General features: G+C 39.3%; 1 pseudogene; it reads left to right on the top strand.

Annotated features, from left to right (window-relative positions):
* The first annotated feature begins 1,140 nt into the window (after positions 1–1,140).
* Positions 1,141–21,969, top strand: LOC116930563 (annotated as a pseudogene).
* Positions 21,970–23,135: the final 1,166 nt, after the last annotated feature.

Here is a 23,135-nt window from a genome sequence, read left to right as displayed (position 1 = left end):
ATAAAATTATATGACAGCGAAGGGATTTAAACCCTTGCCTCCGAAGAGACAGGTGCCTAAGAACAGCGCCAAACAGCGTATCCACAAGCCAGTGCAATAATCGCTTGGATAACAACGGAGCTAGAGAGCACCCCATCCAAACAGCAAATCCATCCCCACCGACAGGCCATTCAGCGTGCTTATTTAGAGACGTGCGACCATCATTCCCACTTTCCACTCCAACCCCACTTTTCAGAACTATTGCACAACTTAACGAAACACGCGGAAAGGAAGAAACTCACGAAAGCTCTACAACTCTGGCAGCACGAAGTGAGAGAGCTGGCAGCCCTTTTGTGTGCATTTGCGACCGCTGCAGTCAACGAAATAAGATCCATTCTCCACTTTGTGAAAATAACGGGCCAATTTGCGGTCGTAGCGCAGACTTACACCACAGCGCTCCGTAAAGAAGCGAGTACCAAACACACGACACGACAAGGAACCTACTCACTCATCCAGCAACTCGAAACCCTAGCAATAACACTGAACAGAAAACACCGGATCGGGATCACGCTATTTTGTACAAAATTCAGTCAACTGATCAAACCCCTGTTCGACCTCAACCACGTTACACCCCTGCCGTCACCCTTGAAGATCAGAATCCGATCCCTCGTTTTCCAAATACGTACGGACCAGTTTATTACCCCCCCACAAAAGACACAAAATCCTCACCGTCTCTGGTTTGATACAAACCGAGCTGACACTCTAAAACGAACCGAGGCATATACGCCTTACCCGAAAGAAGCGAGCTATCAAACTCCCGAGAACAGCACACACAAAGAAGCTTGGGTAAACTGCACCAATTACTCACCCACTGACAGCACACGGGACGAAAAGAAAAGCGAAGACCAAGAGTGTTTATTTAACGAAAAAGGAAACCACAACATAAAGATCACAAAAAACCAAGAAATGACATCACCTCCAAATAATTACCGGAAAAATGACCACCGTTAGGGCAGGGAATCCATCACCATGCTGAATCAACTGCAAAATTTCTCAGGCAGCCCCGCTGTTTGCTTCGATCGTTGGATTAAGCTTTTCGACAACGTCTAAGCCATGTCAAACTGGGACAACGCAGAAATAATCAGTATGCTGTCAACTAAAATGTCAGGCGAAGCATAAGACTTACTACGAAATATCTTGGAATCCAGCGATACTTACGAATACGAAGATATCAAGAAACTCTTCCAAGAAAACTACCATGGATCCAAAGACATTGACTTTTATCAAAACCAATTCAACGAGATACAACGGAAGCCAAAAGAAAATAATTTAAATTATGCCTATAGACTTAAAACGCTATACACACGTGCCTATCCCTCCAACAACCAGGAAACACCCGAAGACAAAACCACGCAACTAAGATTACTTCGACAAAAATTTTTGCAAGGACTGGAACCAGAACTTCAAAACATCGTAAGACACAAATCGGTATCAACATTCGAAGAACTTGTATCTATCACACAGAAGTACGCAAAGCGCGTCCAATCAAATACCATAGAAAAAGACAAAAGGATATTTGTTAACGCGGTAGCTAGCACTCAAAACGAAACAGCTATCCTACAAGCAATTGAAAAACAAAGTGAACACATCAACTCAATCGCATCCTGCCTGAAATTAGCCACCACTGAACCTGCTCTACAAGAAACAAGCACATTGCCCGATTTGAGCGGGAAAATTGACCGTTTAACGGACGTCATAACGAAACTCGGTAGCATCATGCAGGCTAGCATTCGCCAAACAAATGAGATACGTCAACCACTCAGAAATAACTTCAGCTATCCCCCGAACCTACAGTACCTACCAAAAGTCTTTGGAAGCCTGAGAGAACCTTATGCAAAAACGCCGTTTTTGCGATTCTCTCAGTGCTACAATTTTCACCCAAATGGTACCATTTTTGTGTGTACCTTCTCATAAATAGTGAGACTGTCCCTAATTTGTTTCAGAATTTTTATTTTATGGGAAGGGTGGGTAAAAATTCGATGAAAAAGTCTTTAGAAAGCCGACAGGACCTTATGCAAATGAGGTCACTTTGGCTTTTTTTTTTAACAAATAGTCGGAGAGCCCGGGCTCAAAAATATCAAAACCTTTTACGAGAAGGTTTTGATAGCTTAATTGATTCGTCCCAATGAGGAATAATGGGAAATGGCCGTCTGTCGAATGTTGGTGAGGGCGTTCGGGAGTTACAGCCTCCCAAAGTCGTGAGGTTTTGATAAAAAATTAAAACCTTTTACTTATTTTAACACAAAAAAAAGAGCGTAAAAAACTGTGTCGAATGGTATGCAGACAGACGGTGAAAAATGGGGCGAAGTAGGGAACAGACGCTGGTGTGTAACTCTTTTGACACACCTATCACTCATTTTTTGAAATGGCAATACTGCATAGTGCCCAGGAAATTTAAAAATACTAATACTAGCGATGTTTATAGTTTAGTGCGTAGGCCTATGTTGTGATATCATTTTTCAATTCTACAGTTATTTAAAAAACATCGTTGTGTTAGTTTATAGTAACATAAAATGTTTGGATTATGATTTTTAAAAAATTTTATTAAAAACTGTAATGTTCATCTTTGCGAAAACGTTACAAAACTGACTTCTTGGTTGACTATTTTGTTGCATTTAAATAACATAAAAAAAGTTTAATCTTCATCAGACATTATATCTTCCTCTATTTCGTCTGATTCACTTTCATTTAGCAAATCCTCGTCGTCTCCTTCCGCAATAAGATCTTCTTCTTCGACCACCATATCTTGAAGTGTTGGTGGTGTAATTTCTCCTTCAAACCAATTGAGGGTGTACTTCGAATTTTCTAGCACCCATCCATTTTCATTAGGGGGAAACACTCGGGGATTCATTTCCGTTGCATTGTTCCATATTGAGCAAATTAAATTTGCCCTCTTGATTTGCTGCATTAAAACAGAATGACAAGGCGGAAGCATGGCAAAATCTATCCCCTTGACACCGACTAATGGTTTTTTCCCAGACGGCTTATACACCTTCATGAAACATTCCAATCTTTCGTCATTGACGGAAGTAATTTTTTTTCCATCAATATTGCACACAAATTGCTCCAGTTTGGAGACGAGAGAATCTTGTAAGTCTTCATTTTAAAAGTGTGTATTATTGTAGTTTGCTAATGAGAATATCCGTTCGTTTTCATTGGGAGAAAATAAGGAAAAACTGCACAGCATTTGATCGTATATAGTGCTCAGCTGTAAGCGTCAAATTGATGTCCTTTGTCAGGCTCTTTTCTCCATTTATATTAGTCACAGACGATAAGATTATTGTTCGTGTCTTGTGATGCTCCTCTTGTCACCGTGTTATAGCTGCGTGTGTCCTGCAGCGAAATGCATTCAACACTCTATGGCCGACATTTGAACAATCCAAGTCGCGTGTTCTTTTTCGTTCGTCTTCTTTGCGGTGACACCATCCTGACACACTTTCCTTTTCTTTTCTTTCCCCCCCTTTGCTCTATAACATTAATCACTGAGATGGGGCAAGCTCCGTGACGTCAGTGGCTGTCAAGAGAGCGTATATATACTATAGAGAGGCACAAACGCATTCGAAACATAGTGGATGTAATAAATCTACGACACATACATAAAAAGATGAGCCGGCTTTATGTACGAATACGGGAGGTGCTCTAGACAGTTCGGCAAAAACATAAAAATAAAAGGGGGGAGAGGGGATCAAACCAAATGAAAAAAAAAAGTGGAAGAACATTTGTTTTTTATTTGGATGGGCTTGGCTTATTAAATTAAAACATAGAATACGATAGATAGCCATCGTAATGGAAAAAGAATTATCTTTCTTAAATTTCAATTTCCTTTCGTATATAAACGCGTGTTTTTTGTTGTTGTTTCTGCGAATTCGGGTCGATTAGATTGACTTTTTGCGCATAAACAACAAATTTAATAATCAAAACGAGAGGGAAGAAAAATGAAGGGTATAGACACGGAACGTGAGATTTATCACGCTTGCCACACTTTTTGTTGTGGAGAAAATGCAACAGGAATTTCTTGCTTAGATGGCTATAAGATTATTGAACAAGAATGACTGCATGTTATAAGCTAAAAGTTTATCCACCGTGCTCACACGAGCATATAATAACAAGCCCCCGTGACCAATATCCTCCTATTGTGATGTGATTTGCCTATACACATAAATTCGGACCAGTGGACAAAGAGCCACCCAGCAAGCGTATAGATCTACACATTTTTCTTTTCATCCCTGCGTATATATAAATCTCATGTATAGTTAGCATCAGACATCCCGTTTGGATTGCCTCCAACAATCACGCAGGTTATATACACGACATTTTATCTTTCTCTGTTTTAAAACTCTTTCGATGCATACATAATTACTCGCGTCCATCCCAACGAAAAATCAGTTCCAAAATGTGCATTTCTTCCCACCCCCCTCTTCGTTGTTGTTGTTGTTGTTCATATATTTCTATATATGCGTGCGTGTGATTACAAACCCCCGACCTTCTCCCGTTTTTTTTTTTAATCCCGTCGCGGGCCTGTCTTGCCTTGAAGTATATAATATCACTCCACTTAAGGATTTGCGTAGAATCGGAGCGGGCAAACATTACGGCGACGCACAATTTTTTTGTTCGGAGGGTTCCCCGTTTGAAAAGTCTGCGCTGCTTCCAAATAAACGAAGTTTAATGACATTGTACTTTGAATTAGGGCGACATTTATACACTAACTGCACGTCTTTGCACATTTCCAGTGTTTCTTCTGTGAAAACATGGATTTCAGATTTCACAGTATTCTCGTTCAAATGTAGCTCACACTTTTTTGTCGATTATGTTCGAAGCCATTTCTACGCAATATTTATCACGACATTATTGTAATTAGTGTAATGACCGGTAATGACAAATGACACAAAAACAATACCATGTTGCCAGAGTAAAAGAATACTATATATATAATAGAATACTATGTATATACCAGAGTAATTGCATACTATATATATTATAAATAGTATTCTATTACTCTGGTAAAACTGTAAGAAAAAAAAGGGTTTCTAAGAATTCGGCAACTCCGGTTGATGCCGCAAAAAAGGGATTTCCATAATTTCGTATTTTAACCACCTGTAAAATCGTTGGATAAAAAGAAAAAAATTTGAAAATGAGACTACAGGTAGAGCTAACGTAGCTCTTTTTTTAAATCCCTTTTGCGTTCTTCGTAGCCCTAGCTGTTTGCTAAAAAAAACCAAAGTGACGTCATTTGCATAAGGTCCTCTCGGCTTTCTAAAGACTTTTTCATCGAATTTTTATCCACCTTTCCCATTAAAAAAAAATTCTGGAAAAAATTAGGGACGTTTTCACTATTTTTGACAACGTACACACAAAAAATTGTAATATTTGGGTGAAAATTGTAGCACTGAGAGAACAGCAAAAACGGCGTTTTTGCTTAAGGTTCTCTCAGGCTTCCAAAGACTTCTGGTAGGTACTGTATCAAGACACGGAAATTTCTCAAACCACGCTCACCAAAACAGTTTCAACCGCCAAGGCCCAATAAACGGATTCCGACAACCAGTCGGAAACACTTTCGGAAGGCCTAACGAAAATAACTCAGGTCAGCAACCTTTCCAACGAAATAGGGCAACGCAAAATGCCGCTGGCTGCTCAAACTGCGGCCTCACCAACCACAGCATCGAAAGTTGCTTTCGATTTATAAAACGGCAAACGACACCAGAGACGCCACCTACCTGTTACTTTTGTCAACAAGTAGGCCACGTAACGAAATTTTGCCCCGAGAAGAAAAACTTAATTAAGCCTAACGAAACTGATGCTTTACCGAACCAAGGAAACGAATAAAGGCCAGCCGTAAAATGGGGTTAACGGAGAATAGGTCATTAAGCCCCAAAACCATACCATCAGTCGCAAAAATTACAGCTTTCAGTAAAGCAGCAGCCCCTCGACATTCTATGAAAATTCACGATAATCCGTTTAAAGCATTATTCGACACGGGTGCAGCGCGGAGCCTTTTACATAGAGATATTTTTAATCGGATAGCGTTGGAAGAGCAAGTGAATTGCTCTGAGTCCGACGTAGAACTATACGATGTGCACAACAAAAAATTGTTCACGTTAGGGTTAGTTTCCCTACCAGTTGTTTACGGTGCCAATGTACTAGACCAAGAATTTATCGTCACGAACGGTATATCAGAATCATGTATATTGGGTCTGGACGCCACAGACAAACACGAGTTTATTTTTGATTGCCACTCTAAAACTATATTCCTTGCCCGTGACAAACCGGAAGGTAATCAGGAAGTTAAACAAAATGGGTTATTACCGACGAGCCAAGAGCCAACGGTCAACGTAGCCATGACTCTAGTGAAGATCTAGGGGTAATTGATACCTTTCTAAGGTATCAATGGATTTAACAGAGGGAATATGTATAGGCAATTTCGTAAACGCTACGAACGAAAACAGAAAATATCAGATTGTTGTAGAAAACAATTCCAATATGGCACACACTCTACCGAGAGATAGTCCCCTGGGTGAGGTAGAATTCTCTTGTCAACTGATAGGCAAAGTATCATCAGGTCAAGAACTCTGCTTCTCGGGAGACCGTTTCTACTGAAGGGTGGGTTCCCAAAACAGATGTGGATGTTGACCCACAATATAAAAAACCGTTAGCTGCGCTTCTAAACGAATTTACTGGTTTATTCGCGACAAAAGACTCTGGTTTGGGGAGTACAGGATTAATAAAACATTTTATTGATACGGAAGGAAAAGGACCTATTCGACTTCGACCCTATCGCACAGGCCAAGGCCAAAGAGAAGAATTCGAAAAACAGATAAAAGAAATGCTGCAAGCAAACGTAATACGACACTCGACGTCCACATGGGCAGCTTCAGTAATTTTAGTTGTAAAAAAATCAGGGGAATTGCGTTTTTGCATTGACTATAGGCAATTAAATAATTTAACAAAAAAAGACTCTTATCCACTTCCGAGAATCGACGGCACCCTCGATAGGCTGTATGGCAAAAAATTCTTTACGACCTTAGATGTGGCATCACGATACTGGCAGATTGAACTAGAGGAATCATCTAAAGAAAAAACTGCTTTTATTGTAGAAAATAATCTATACGTATTTGTTAGGATGCCTTTTGGTCTATGTAACACACCCGCGACTTTTCAGCGTTTAAAGAACCATATACTTAGGAATGTGGCAGGACAAAAAGCTTTAGTTTACTTAGATGACGTAATATTTTTTTCCGATTTTTTCCAGAGCCATCTGAATGACATACGAGAAGTCTTTTCCCTAATTAAAGGCGCAGGACTTAAATTAAAATTAAAGAAATGTCAATTCATGAAACAATCAGTGTGTAATAGTTTCTAGACTGTGTATTTGCCAGTAAACTAACTCTACTTAAGACGATACAACCATGTGCTTATATACCAAAAGATTGAAGGTTAAGAAGGGAGGGGTTTACAATAACTTTTACTTTTATCATAAACTATTATCCGCAGGGAAAGTTGCATTCGTGACGACTTTCTTGCTGGGTGGGGCTGCTGTTGCTGGGAGGAGTTGCTGCGGTCTATTACATTCCTTCCCCCCTTCGGCAAGAAGAAATTGGTCCTCCAATTTTCCTCTTTTTCTTCTGATTGTCTTCTTCTCCTTACTTCTCTTCGGCATGTGGCGTGGCAATGGTTAGGTGAAAACTTGTTTTTACCCGTCACCTACTTTCTTTCCTTCACCGTTATTCTTGTTTGTTGGGCTATAGTATGAGGCACAAAATACAAGATATGTTTCCTGTACCGTTATTCATTGTCTTTAGGCTAATAAAATCTTAGTTAATAAATGATGGTCTACGTTCCTTTTTACTGGAATGCTACGACAGATTTCAATCATTTTTTTTTATGCTTTTCTTCTCTTTTCTTCCTTTAGTTCTTTCTTGACGCTCTTTTACGTCGGTTCTTTGTTTTCCTGTCTTCGTTCGTTTTTTGTGTTTGCTTGTTATTGCTTGTTGCTATTTTTAATTTTTTTTAAAGGTTAGTTGTTTTTAGATTCAGTTTCCGTTGAGCATCTGCAAAGGTCTTCCCATACCATTCCATAACCCACAACGTAAGTGCAAGTCGTGTGTTTTCCTGTGCATTTGCGAGCTTGATCGGATTCCCAGTTTTCTTCCATAATAGGGTAAATATTAGGTTGTTTCGGCGCGCTTGGTTGAGCTGTGCGTGATTGTGTGGGTCTTTCCATGGTAAGAGGTGTAGGAGCCGTCATCCTAGTGAATGGTTGTTCTATTATTTCTTCTGGTGGTTGAGTGCTTGAATTTGGGATCATTGAAGTTAATTCGTGCGCTTCTTCCGTATTGATTCCATATCGTCTTAATCTTCTAGCTTGGCGAATTTTTTCCATGATTCTTGTGAAAGGGTCACAAATGATCAATATGCGTAGGCATATGATGAATACAATGAATCCGATAATAGATAGGATAAGAATTTTTAATGTGTCGAACCATGAAAACATGGTTCCTATCTGATTATCCTGTTTTTCTGACATCACTATGTCAGAAACTGATTTTGAATTTGATTCCTGCCTTAGGCCTACTAAATCATTTAGGATATTCAATTGCTCCATTTCCATTGTTTCATGCGCTGGATGGCTCTTCAAACTGTAGTTGAAATCATTCAAGTGCAACTCTTTGAACTCTGTGATAAGGTCTAAGTTCGGCATGTGAATGCTTGCTTTTTGTTTTACCCACTCTTCATCTGTTGAATTGTGTTCCTAGGTGTGATGGAATCCATTTAAGTTTACCAAATGAGTTTTCCAAAAGCAATCGGAATATGGATGTATAGACCATCCATCTACTCCAATTGTGCAGTTTTTATCTTCATAGGTAAAGAATGGTTGAAATCCACATTTGGATTCTTTTGCGGAGATGAAAATCCGTTTTTTTTCACATTGTTGAAGTGTCATCGCTTGTCCGAAGCCTTGCAGTCTCATACAGATGGGTAATCCAAGCGCTGAAGCAGCAAGAATTCCGTTACTTTGAGCTAGAATCACCGCTTGAGTTTTCTTTATCGTTGATAGTTGACAATATACGTCGCGGATTTCTTTTGCAAGTTTGTTTTCGTGTTCTGTTTCTATACTTATTTTATGTTGCTCATGCATTTTTGAAATTTCGAACTTAATTTTGTCACTGAATTCTTCTAATTTCATTTTGAAATTTTTTTTATTAAATTTTTTTCACCATGAATTTTTGAAAGTTTATAATAGAATTAAAAAAACATAGTCGCTACTTTCAAAGTTTCAATTTTTAAGAAAGGCTGATTTTGGCCGATTTTTTAATAAAACGTACGTCGGAAATTTTTTTCTTTTTTTTCCTTTTTTTTTTTCCCTTCCATTCTTCCCCAGGCAGGATTTCGTCCCCTCCCACGAAAGATTGATCGGCATTGTTTATTTTAAAAATCGGCAAAATTAGCCTTCATAAAAAAATGAAACTTGTCAAAATGTACACTATGTCGTCTACCGTTCAATTTTCAGAGATTTTTTATATTTTTAAACAAACGGTGAGTTATCGCTTCAAAACTTATCATGTTTCCATGTGGGTACTGGTACCTCCGGTACTTGTTCTAATGTTAAAGATGCAGCCTCGGGTAATTCTTGCTGAGATGTTTTTTCGGTGTCATCAATAATTTCCATTATTGCATCTTCCATACTGGTGTGATTTTTCGTAACTGGAGGATCTTCTATTTTTTCAGTTGTTGTGGGAGGTGTTGTTGAATTGCTTATTGATTCAGTTGTTGTCGCTATAGTTGTCGTTGATGATTGTGCAGTGGACGTGGTTTCAGTTGTAGTTGATGGCAATGTAGGTTCAGTACTTGGAGTTGTAGGCCTAGTGGTTGTAGTTGTTGGCTCAGTAGTTGTAGTTGTAGCTGTGGTAGTTGTAGTTGTAGGCAGGGTGGTTGTAGTTGTAGGCTTATTTGTTGTAGTTGTAGGCTTTGTTGTTGTAGTTATAGGCGTAGTAGTTGTAGTCGTAGACTTTGTTGTTGTAGTTGTAGGCGTAGTAGTTGTAGTAGTAGGCTTATTTGTTGTAGTTGTAGGCTTTGTTGTTGTAGTTGTAGGCTTGGTTGTGGTTGTCGTAGGCTTAGTTGTGGTGGTCGTAGGCTTAGTTGTGGTAGTCGTAGGCTTAGTTGTGGTAGTCATTGGCTTAGTAGTTGTTGTAGGCCTAGTTGTCGGTGGTGTGCTTTTAACGGTCGTATTTATGGCTGTTGTGGCTATTGTTGTTTTCATTGTGGTTGTGCTTAATTTTGTAGTCGGTTTTACTGTCGTTGTGGTGCTGGAAGTAGATGAGATAGATTTTTGTGTGGTGGGCGTGGTTAAGTTTTCGTTGTTTGCTTTACTTTCTCTTTTGAGAAGAGGGGGTATAAGTGGGAGTCGTGTTCCGTCCAATGATTGTTGAGTGTGAATCGCTATAATGGCTGCTGCTGAAAGCGTCCGTATTTGGTGCGGGTTTCGATATTCGAAGTTAAACTGTTGTTTTTTACTTGAACCGTGGCAATGTCCTAAACTCAGACGTCCTACTTTTAGTGTGAGACATTTTCTGTCTGACGCCGGTGAATGTAGGCCAGTTCTGTCTGTTGCCATGAGCTGTCCTGTGTGTTCGAAAGTGCCCCAAATTGAACTGGTGTTGGCGCATTCCTGTAGAATAAGCATCGTTGTGTTTGCCTTGACGCAAGCATTAGTGTTGAACGGTCTAAAGGTGAAATCAGACGTATACTCGAAAGCTTGGCCTTTGTTAGTTGCTTTACTGCAGTTTCCTACGGATACTTGTGATTGCACCAGAGGAACGTTACTTGTGATAAATGTTTTTAGTTCTTCTTGACATTTTGTCCAATCTGTGTCACAATCTTCCATGGTTAGCTGTTTTTCAAGCCCATGATGTGTGACACATTTCCCGTTTGCATATTGTCCATTTTTCAACAATCCCCAGGCGATCATGTCCCAGATGATGTTTCCACTGTCGTGATTTGCTTTCAAGATACCGCCAAATATGGGTGAGTTGATTGTGGTTGTAATTGCTCTTCGTTGTTCTAATCGGACTTCTTGAATATCCTGCAATGTTACGTCGGGAAAATTTTCTATAGCATCCGGATTGGTATTTATTGTTTGAAAGAACCACTGCTGGTTTTTCCTGGTATCTCCTTCAAAAGCACACTTTTCCTATTTTAAGGTTTCGTCGACCCCTACGGTAAGACACATTTCTGATTCTTGGGGAATTAGATAGCTGTTCTCTTTTTCTAAAATCCATCTTGTTGATTCCTCTGAACAGGCTGCAGCAAATACGTAGTCGTGTGTGGTCTCCATGATGCAGATATGAGAATTTTGTACGCGTATCGTTTGGTCGACAATGTACTCAAATTTCGATCCTGATGGGAGAGGGTCGTCCTTTGAAAGTTGACTGTACGTTGTCAAAGGGTTTCTGCTTCCGGACTCGTAAGTAATGTATATTGTTGCATCCTTTTGTACGATTTTTCCATCTTCTTTGATTATCTTTGGTCTTCTATGTGCCAATCTTAGAGTTCCCCAGGCGTATGAAATACTGTAGAGGCGAATCCAAAGTTGTTCGTCTTCGACTTGGGTGTCGAAGAGAAAGTGAACTTCTTGAAGAAGAGAACGTTGTGGTCTGGATTTGTACAATTCTCTGTAGTCTTCACACACGAGTGTGGCAAGGTTGTTATTTTTAAGGGATGTTGCGATTGTGTTCTTGAACATTTCATACAAAATTTTTGTTGTTTCTGCAGGAAACGTCAAGTACGTTAGAGGGATTCCAACCACTTTATGTCCTATTGGTACAATATCCTTATCGGGTTTGTTAAGAACAGATATTTCAATCTGCCGACTGGTGTCGTAAAGGCGGCTGGAGTTATCCGACTCCGGTTCTCGAGGAATTTCCAGGTATCCTTGTCCTTTTAGTAACGTCTGAGTGTATGAACTGTTGGTTGTTCTTTCTCCCCACACGATTGTATTTTGATTTTGGATGAATTGTCCTTCCTGTTGGGTGGTGTTTAGTAATCCGAAAGGGCTTTCGATTGGACTATCTGGTTTCTCCTGACGTAGCGTGATCTGTTCCGCTATACAGTTGAGTGTTTGGTATTCCTTGATGGCGTACCATTTACCTTCTCCTGTAGGAGTGGCTGTGAAACTGAGTCCCGTCGGTCCGGTTTGCATCTTATTGTCGCCACATTTTTTATCGTTGACCATCCGCCAGCATTCCAAAGGGGTGATTAGTATTGTTTTTTGGGAGTAAACTGTATCGAAGGATCCGATCCAGAACGATCCAGTTATTTTCTTTGTTTTAGTCCACTGTCGACATGTCCATCCTTTCCAAGTGGCTGCTGGTTTTTTCTTGGTCACTAAGGTGTAAGTAGTTGGTATCCTTGGTAAGTGTTGTGTTTCTGGTTTTTCATTGTCACAGTAGTAAGGCAATTCAAAGTCTAGGATTCCTCGTATTTTCATGTTGTTACAATCGCAGACAGATGCGTAGATAGGGTAAGTAGGGTTAAGTGAATGAAGGAGGCAAAGAAGGAAGAGTAATGTCTGCATCTGTGAAAAATGAAAATGTTTAGTAATCCGGTCCTTGATATCGTCTTCTTAAGTGGTATTGGTGATTCGTTATAGGATCGTTTCGGTTTTGGTAAAGGTTATGTATTGCATGGTTTGTTTGTTCTTTTGGTTCTCCTTCGTTCCTGCGTGGTTTGATGTTCATCTTCACTGGATTTATCAGCTGCTGCTTCCTTGGTCGGCCTGGTTGGCGTTGGTGAATTACTGGTCGTCGTTGGGCTTTATCATTTTCTGGTAGGTTTTGTAGTATTTCTTCTTCCTTAGTTGTTTCTTGCTTTCTTGGTATGTAAAGTTTGAGACGGTTGGTATGTACGACAGATTTCAGTTTTTTGTTTTCAGTGTGCTGGATCTCGTAGTTGATATCCGAGAAGCTTCTTGAAATTTAAAATGGTTCGTTCCATCGATATATGAATTTTCCTGCTGCTGGTGGCGCCTTCAGTAATACGTAGTCACCTATGTTGTATTTAATAGTTTTCGTGGTTACGTCGTAGTATTTTTTCTGTCTTGCTTGGGATTTGAAGAGATGTTCTCTTGCCAGTTTTTGAGCTTTTTCCCACTGCTGTGAATACACCATACTAGTATCTTCATAGGTCTCGTATCTTCTGTTAATCTTGATATCATTGGGCATTATTGGTTCTCGTCCGAAGAATAGAAAGAATGGTGTTTCTTGAGTTGAAGCTTGTTTTGCTGTGTTGTAAGCAAAAGTAACGAACGGAAGGTTTTTGTCCCAGTTAGCAGGTTGGTCTGAGACATAACAAGCTAACATGTCACAGAGAGTTCGATTGTACCTCTCAACTAATCCATCAGTTTGTGGATGATAGGCCGTAGTCCTTATTTGTTTGACTTTGAATAGTTTACACACCTCTTGTATTAGACTGGATAGAAAGTTAGTACCTTGGTCTGTTAGAACTACTTCTGGAGATCCATATTTAGTAAATATTTTATTAACTAAAATCTTCGCAATTGTTTGGGCAGTTTGATTTCTCATTGGAACCGTAAAAACAAACCTACTGGCATATACTGATATAACTAATATATATCTGTATCCCTTAGCGCTTTCTTGAATTGAGCCCACTATATCCATAGCGATCCTTTCCCATACTCCTTCAACTAAAGGCAAACGGTGCAATGGTGCTTTACTTCCACCTACCGCTTTTCTTTTATTGCACATCAAACAACTTTTAACGTATTCTATTACGGAGGTACGCATGCATGGCCATGTGTACTGTCTTTGAAGTCTAGCCAACGTTTTTCCTACTCCTAAATGTCCTGCCAATATGTGATCGTGATTTTCCTTTAAAATTTGTGGCACCAGTCTTACTGGCGTTACAATTCTTCTTCTGGTATCTACTAATAGTCCTTTGTCGTTTATTTTAAACTTATTTTTAACGTCCTTACTTGGATTGGCCTTTGCCATTTCTTTTAATATTGTTCTGCAATACTCATCTTTGTGTTGGAGTTCTATCCATTTTTCCGTGTCCTTGGACTGATTACTTTCCGTTTCAAAAATTACTTTTTTTGTTCTAGTTTCCTTGGTTTCGTTTTTTACTTCTGGTTTCTCTTTTGCACCTGTTGACCTTGTTTCTACTTTCGCTAGCGGCACTATTGGAGTGCGACTAAGTGTGTTAGCATTTTGGTGTGACTTTCCTGGTCGGTACCCAATAATGATATCAAATTCTTGGATCTTAAGAGCCCATCGAGCTAATCTTCCTGCTGGTTCTGTCTTACTCATTAGCCATTCTAAAGGTCTATGATCTGTAAATACGGTAAACTTACGCCCGTATAGGTACGTCGTAAACACGCCGATGGCGTGGATTATTGCGTATGCCTCTTTCTCTGTGGTTGACCACTTGGCCTCGCGGTCGTTCAGATGTTTAGAGGTATAGGCTATGACGACTTCTACGCCGTCTGATTTACGAAGGTCCTGTCAGTCGGACTCCGCTAAATCCGCTGATTGAGGTGGAGGTTGTATTTGAGCCAAGACTGCTCCTATTCCATATCCTGAAGCATCCGTGTAGATGATAAATTCTCGAGAAAAATCCGGATAACCTAGAACAGGTCTAGTGATGAGACAGTTCTTAATACGTTCAAAGGCGTCCCTTTGTTCCTCCCCCCATTTCCATTCCGCTGACTTTCTAGTGAGCGCAGTTAGTGGATGGGCTTTATCAGCAAAAGCCCGAATGAATTTTCTGTAGTAGCTGGCTAGACCTAAAAATGAGCTCAATTCTTTTACGTTTTTGGGAGCGGGATATTTAATAATCGCGTCTAATTTCTTTGTACTTGGTGTTATTCCTTTCCCGGATACGATGTAACCTAAATAATCTAATTCTTATTTAAAAAATTCGCACTTCTTCCTTTTCAACTTTAAACCCGCTTGTTTAAGGAGTCTAAAAACTGCTTCCAAGTGTGTCACATGATCAGTAATTGAATTACTGAACACTATGATGTCATCTAGGTAAACCAATGCGAATTTGTACAATACAGTTTTCAAGATGTTATTCATTGCTCTTTGAAAAGTGCTGGGGGCATTTGTTAAACCAAATGGCATTCGATTAAATTCGTATTGGCCAAATTCACAAATGAAAGCTGTTTTGTGTTTATCACTTTCTTCTATTTCTATTTGCCAGTAGCCGCTTAGTAAGTCCAATGTAGAAAAATAAACCGATCCGCACAACGCGTCAATTGTGTCATCTATCCTAGGTAGAGGGTACTTATCCTTAACAGTAATTTTGTTCAAAGCTCTGTAGTCGATGCACATTCGCATCTCTCCATCTTTTTTAGGTACCATTACTATGGCTGCAGCAAAAGGACTGTGGCTTTCTCTTATTATTTTGTTACTTAGCATTACCTCTATTTTAGTCTTAACAACAAGTTTTAGGGATTCGGGTGTTCTTCGTAGTCGTTGATTAATGGGAGCGTTATGGCCTATGTTGATGTGATGTTTCACTTGTGTAGCTAGACCCAAGTCAGATTCTTGGTCTGCGAAAAGATCTTCGTGTTTCTTTAGTAAAATTTTAATTTTAGTTTCTATGTCGTCTGATACCTTGAGTGCTTGTTCTTCTTTTTCAACAATCTTAGCTATCTGCTTAGTTTTATTATTAAAGTCTAATTGAGTGAAGGATTCTAAATTACGATAATCTTGTTGTGTAAGATCTTCGTCTTCTCTATCAATCGGGATTAGTGGTATATGAATGCCTGCTTTGCTAAATGTTACGCTATAAATGGGCATGGTATTACTTCCAAAATTATGTTCTACTCCAAAGTGATCATAACATATTTGACGATTTCTAGTGTTAATCTTCACATTATTGTTAGATAAGAAATCTAATCCTAAGATGCATTGTTCATTTAAGTTTTTCATAACATAAAAGTGATGGTTAATAATATGATTATCATTGATAATAACTGAAAATTCAAATTTCCCTATCGATTTAAGTTTTTATCCCGACACCGTTCTAAAAATAGGATGATGCGCATTTTCTACTTGTTTTAAGTTCTCATTACATTCTAGAGTATCTAATATTTTACTGGATAATAAACTAGCGGCTGCGCCTGTGTCCACTAAAGCTATGATTTCCTTATTAAAAATTCTAACGGGAATACGTATCAGTTTTGGAGTTTCTACTTCTACATCTGATCCTAAATTGTATGTTAGTTGGGAGTTACTGATTGGTTTTATGGTGTTTATCGGGGACCTTGGTTGTTGGTACGTGCCATATCTGTCCAACATTCTCTTGCAATATGTCCTCTTCGGTTACACTTGTAGCAGGTTATTTCTCGATTTTCAGTAGTTCGAGGGTTGTTGCCAGTTTGCTGTTGCTGCTGTAGATGTTGGTTGCTGTTATAACGTGCTTGATGTCTGTAGTTGTTTGGTCCGTTGTAGTTTCCTTGCCGGTTGGGGTAGTCGTTCCGATATGGGGGACGTTGGTGAGATGGAAATCTGGTTTGCCTGTATCCTGAAGGATTATAATTTCTTCGTCCTGACAAATTGTAATCTCTGCGGTAGGGGCTGTTGTCTCTGTTTCTACTTAGACTTCTTTCTCGACTTGATTCTCGGCTGTTATGACTGTCGGCAAATCGCACTCGCGAATCACGTGATCTTGAGTAACGTTCACTTAGACGTGGTCTTCTGTTTTCGTATTGGTCAGTTGCAGCTATGGTAACGTCGTTTTCCTGTGAGGATCCACGTTTCGTATTAGTACATTTTAATTCTGACAGAGCTTCTGATAATTTTTGCTCAAGTAGTTGGATTTTATCGTCTTGTTGTTTTTCGTGATGCATTATCCCTGCTATAACAGCTGACATCTCCTTGTCGTCTGTAGCTTCTTTTGTGTGTAGAATTTTTTCAGAAATGAAAAGTTGTTTACATAATGCGTCAAAGTCTTCTGTGTTTTCTGGCATTCGTAGAAAAAGTTCTGCTTTATACTTTGGTAGTAATCCCTGTAGTAGGATTTTGCTTTTTCTGTGATCCCTCATCTTTTTCACATTGTTTAGTAATTGTCCTTCAATAATAGTTTGGTTATAGTCAGCCTTTTCTTCTTTACCAGCGATGGTATCGTAAAGATTATTTAACCTTGACACAAAAGCTCTGCAGTTTTCTACCGGTTTTTGAGTTAATTTTGAAAGTTTTTTCTCCAGCGTAGCTAAGTCGTAGGTGTCTTGAAATCTGGTTATTAGTGCTTCTTTCCAATCCTGGTAATTTAGATCATCGCCTTCCTCTTCAGCGTAGTTTTCATGCCATTCGAAGGCTTCGCCTTTCAATTGATCAGAAAAGAAACGTATCTTTTGATTGTCGTCCCATTCATTGTTTCGTGCTACGTGTTCGGCGCCGCGTAGCCACGCTGATATTAGTTTATCAGTGCTTTTTCTTTTAAAGATTGGAATTGCCTTTTTGTCTTCTCTGGAGAATAGCTCTCCTAAGGCCTTCACTATTGGCTGAGTGAAGTACCTGTTCACTTTCTTTGCGTCTTCGTCGTCCTGCTCAGTTGCTGGAATATCGTCATCCTTGGGATTTTTCTTGCGGGTATTCGCAAACGTTTTTTCCGAAGTGTCCTCGTCGTCGTGTGTTACGCCCATGTCGACCTTCTTTTTTAGCTGTTGATTTTCTTGCTCCAAATAGATGATTGTTTTGTTTAAGTGTTCTATTTGCGTTTTTAGGTTTTCTATTGTTTGTTCAAAATCGTTTGCTTGTTCTATTTCCAGCTCGTAGTGGAGTGACTTGTCTCCACTGTCTGTCGGCAAGGTCAGTTCATTTATATCTCCCACTAGTTTGGTTATTTCTCCTGGTTCGTCCTCGTCTAGCCTTGAGTCGTTAAAGTCTTCAGTCTCGATGAATTTAACTTGAAGTTTTTTGTATTCTTTCACCCGGTTTTCTAGAATTATTATTTGATTTTCTTGTCCTCGTACCCGATCTTGTAGTTTTTGAAGGTCTTTTTCAAGATTCTTGTTCTTCGAAGTAAAATATAGCAAGTTTTTCTTTAAATTGATTTTCTCTGTTGAAGCCATGTCGAGTCTGTCTGCCAAAACTTTTATCTCTTTCTGGAGCTGCTCTGCGGTTTCTGATACTTGTTTTATCTGGTTTTCCACACTGCTGAGTTTCTGGATCAGTCTGGTCTTCTCACCTTCAAGTTTGTTAATTATTTCTTGCCCTTCGGTCTCGACAGCTGCGTTGTTTTCCTCTTTTCTTATGAGAAGCTTCTGCAATTGGCTCTCGGTTGCTAAGGTGGCTTCAAGGTTTTGTTCTAGGTCGGCGATTCGGGAATTGGCTTTTTCAAGGGAGTTTTTCAGAGCCTCGTTGTTTTCTTGAAGTTGCTCTAACGAACTGCTTAAAGTGTATTTGGACTTCTTTGCCTTCTTTTTGTTACTCTCCAATTGTTTTTGCGCGTTTGGAAGTTCAAATTTTAGCGTAGATATCTGCTTTTTATCTTCAATTAGTGCAATTACTGACTCTTTCTGCAATACACTGATGGTACCGAACGAAAATCCTTTTTCTTTTCCGTGCAATGTGTGTAGCTGTTGGAGTAAAGTATCGAGTGTTGTTGTGTTCCCACCTTGTGCGACCATATCGTCTTTGAGTGTTTTAGTAGCATTAGCAATGGTTTCTGCTGTTACACCATCTGTTACTTTTAAAGTTTGTTCTAGAAGGTAATAAGTGTAAAAATGCAGCGAATTTTGCGTCGCCTGACTTGCTTCTTGTTTCTGTGTTTGTAACTGTTGGATATTTTCAGTTGTTGAGGTTGTCTGGTATGATTTACTTGCTTAAATTATAAGTCTATTAAGGTCTTCCAATGGTCCAAAAATTGTTCTCGATGGTGACTTAGGTTTGGGTCTTGGTCGGTTAAATCAGATTCTTGTAGTACGGGGTATAAAGGTAATAGTGTGTTCTTCTTGAGAGCAGTCTTTTGTACAGGTGAATCAAACGGCATTCGCTTACCTCGCTTAATTAATCATTGAAAAAAAAAAATATATATAAATTTTTTGTTTTCCTTTTAAGAGGTGGCAACAAAAACTTCAAGAACAACCAACGCAGCTAATCACCGGGTTGTCTTGTTCCAGAGGTTAAGAACTCTTCAGAAGTCATTCATTTGTTTTGTTTATTTATGTTCTAACCACTTACACCCTCCCTCGAACTTATTTGTGTTTTATATGTAAAGAGTTCTGAGGTAGTGACGGGTATTCTCCCGTATGCTGGCGATGGCGCTGCTATCGCTTCTTGGGAGGAGCTAAATACAGTGTTCCACACCGTTAAAGTCTCGTATTTTAATTAGTACTCTAATTAAAATTCCACTTCGGTCGCTTCGCGACCTCGTGAAATTAACAATTTAAAAAATCTATACATATTAAGATAGAGGAATACAAATTTAAAAAAATTTATAAAAATTTTAAATAAAATCGATAATTGAATGTAAGAGGGAAATGGAGGATCCATCTGGAAGGACAACTGGTTTCTATGAACTCTCTACTTGTATTCGACGTGAGATACGTTGGGGATTCCTCGCCTTCCAGGTGGTGAACATGTAGCCAGTAGGAAGAGTAAATGTGGACTGGAGATTACCTATCTCCGGCCCAAAATGGTCATACATCAAATCTTCTTTGGACGACCCACAGCCCGTCTGACACATGGTTCCTTCAAACCAGCTCCAAACGATGAGGCATTCAGGACACTGAAACATCAAAATGCTCGTCGGTTTCGGGATGTCGATGGCATATAGGACACGTGGCATCGTTGAATAGATCCAACCGATAGCAGCTGGTGATGGTAGGAAGAAATCGCTAGTTGAACATGGACATGATCTTTCTGATGTTATTTGGCAGGGCTGCAGTCTCCTTCCAGATACATGGTCAATCCATATAACGCCTCGGGATCTCCCATAGCGGTAACCTCTAGGATTCACTGGTTATATGTTTTTCTGTGTACCATGGTATTCCCAAGCCCCAGTATGGAAGAGGCAAATAGTTTCTTGATTTCATGCCCTGGTTGCTGAAGGAACTTGGACCTCTTCCTGACTGCTACGGCAACCGTGATTTCTTTCATAAGGTTTTCATCTCCAAAATATTTCCAAAATGTAAATATTTGAAAGCACCACCACTGGCCCGTAAGAGGATCGAACTTATGACCTCCGCGTTATTAGCACAGCGCTCTAACCAACTGAGCTAACAGGACCTACAAAATATTACACACGTACAAAAAATGATTGAGTTGATTCACCAGTAAAACCAGCCATTGTCCTCGTGAAATGAAGGAGTGTCGCCAAACAGCCAACGAGGGTTGGGGAAAGCCCCGACAAAAAAAGTCACAAACCAATCAAAAAATTCTCACAAGTAAGATAATACAATGAATATACGAGTACTTACAAAATATCAAAAGACGGAAAGTTAACAACACAAACTAACATCACAAATAAACAGGAAAATAACCAAAGAATGTGACTTACAGTTTTCAGTAAATGGCGGAAGGAAAAAAAAACGTCTGCACCCATCTACAACCGCTAAACCCTGGAAATTCATAATGTGCATCGTTCCATACAACGACCACATGCCTTTCACGAAGGAGCAATGAAAAAACAACAAAAGTGTCCCAGTTAAGAAAAATGACGGGTTTTCCTTAATAACAAATTAAGCTCGAAACGGTATGCTCTTGAAAGCTATTAACAACCAAAAGTGATAAAAAAACGTCGAAACGAGAAGCGATCTTCACTGAATTTATCATTTCCTTGTACCCACATTCGTTTGCTTACATATATTTTCCCGGTCAGGTTTTTTAGCTAAGTTAGCTAGTCGACATCTGTTAAAGATGTTTTTGATTAGCTAATCGAGACTATTCAAGGAACTTTTCGATTAGTGGCGATTAGCGAATGCATTCGCTAAAATACACCGGATTAGCGAATGCATTCGCTAATCGCCACTTCATTAGCTAAAGCATTCGCTAAACGTGTGTGAATTAGCCAATGCACTAGCCAATGCGCACTCCATTAGCGAGATCATTCGCTAATGTGTCGAATTTCGAAGTGAACGGTCCCAAAGGACATTAGGGAATGCATTCACTATTGGAATTTCTTGAGCGAGAGCATTTGCTAATTCGACATTCTGGACCCTCTTTCAACCCTAGAGAAAAACTTAAATAGTGAATCATCTCGCTACTACATTCCTTCTTTAGCGAGTGAATTCGCTAATTCAAAAATCCGGACCCTCTTTCAACCCTAGAAAAATTGAGATAGCGAGTCATCTCGCTAATAGATTCCTCTTTTAGCGAGTGCATTCACTAATTCTTAATTTCAAACCGTCTTTCAACTTTATAAAAAATTGAAACAGCTAATCAACTCCCTAAAACATTCCCCTTTTAGTTTATGCATTCGCTAACATACTATTTCTGACCTGGCCAGTTTTGATTAATTTGGCAACCGTGTCCTCCTCTGAGATTAGTCAAAAAGGTTTTAATTCCAGCCTGTTCGGTCTGGTCCGAGAGGGTCAGAGAGACTGTTAGTCGGAGACGGCCATATTGAATGCCATCCTCAGCAAATTCTTTTTGCTTTGCAAAAGACTCCACATTTTGGTATGATTCAATTTATTGCATTACTTTATTTCACTATTTTTTTACTGTACTTCTTAATTTTTAGAGAATTCTGACTGGTGGAAGTTTGTCGAGCTGTCTTCAACACCTTTCCAGCTTCAGCACCAACACCTTCAGCGAATTTTTTTTGCTTTGCAAAAGACTCCACATTTTGGTATGATTCAATTTATTGCATTGCTTTATTTCACTATTTTTTTACTGTGCTTCTTAATTTTTAGAGAATTCTGACTGGTGGAAGTTTGTCGAGCTGTCTTCAACACCTTTCCAGCCCTGATGGTCAAGGCTTCACTTCAGTTCCTTTTTTTTTCTATCCGGTAATACCCATTCCTCCTATTGTTTATTTGCTTGTCATTAATTTGTTGAATATTTTTTTCAAATAATGTGTAACAAGCCATGGCTGGGAGAAAGCCTCTTTTGAGGAATTTTACCTCCAAGTCTCCAGCAGTACCATCTATATCTCCAGAATACATTCTGGAACCTTGTGATTACACTGTTGAATGTGAAACTCCAATTGGCGTTGGAGGTTGTTCCTCTGTGTACATGGGTTTGTACAGAGGTTCTCTAGTAGCAGTGAAATGTTACACCATTGGAAATACAGAACCCGGCAAGGCTCTGTTGTTGGAAGAAGCTGAAAGTCTATTGAAGCTGCACCACTTGAACATCATTAAGTGTTTGGGAATTTGTTTCCAGAAATCTAGTTTGCTTTTGGAACTTGCCGAAATCAAAATTACACACAATGGCAGATGTGTGTGTGTTAACAGTTTACGAAAACTCATTGACACTGTGGGAGGATGGAACAAGATTTGAAGCATGAAGCCCTTTTCCAAGTACTCGAAGGACTAAATTATTTACACAATAACACTATTGTTCATGGCGATCTAAAAAGTGCAAATGTGTTAGTGAGTGAATTTGAAAACAACTATGTGTTTAAACTGACTGACTTCGGTGGTTCGCACGCCCAAATTTCTACAAAAATATTTTCAAACTTTTCATCGATGAATACTGGTAAGAGAGTGAAGCCAGGTAACACATCATTCGAAGCACCGGAGGTATTTCAGGGTAAAGAGAAGTCACATGCAAGTGATGTGTATTCTTTTGGAATGATAATGCATGAATTGCCTTATCACAACTACTCGCATCCCTGGGAATCAGTTTTTAAGCAATGTAGCCCAAACACCCTGGCATCTCTCATCATTGAAGCGGTGAAGCGTGGGCAACGTCCCAAAATTGAGGTTCATGATGATTCACCGTACGTTCATATAATGCAATTGTGCTGGGCACAAGAAGCAGTCGAGAGACCATCACTTATATCTCTAAAAGTAGAAATAGAGAATTTGGAGGTAAAAGAAAAATGTTTATTTATAAAAATGCATTCTCTAATGATGTTTGTTTTTCCAGATCGCAGCCGAAAAAAACAGAGATTTTTCTTCTAAGACCCTT

The sequence above is a fragment of the Daphnia magna genome, linkage group LG9 (genome assembly GCF_020631705.1).
Source record: "Daphnia magna isolate NIES linkage group LG9, ASM2063170v1.1, whole genome shotgun sequence".
In the NCBI taxonomy this organism is placed as follows: Eukaryota; Metazoa; Arthropoda; class Branchiopoda; order Diplostraca; family Daphniidae; genus Daphnia; species Daphnia magna.
Note: the sequence above shows the minus strand (reverse complement) of the source record. Positions and strands in the feature narration are given on the sequence as shown.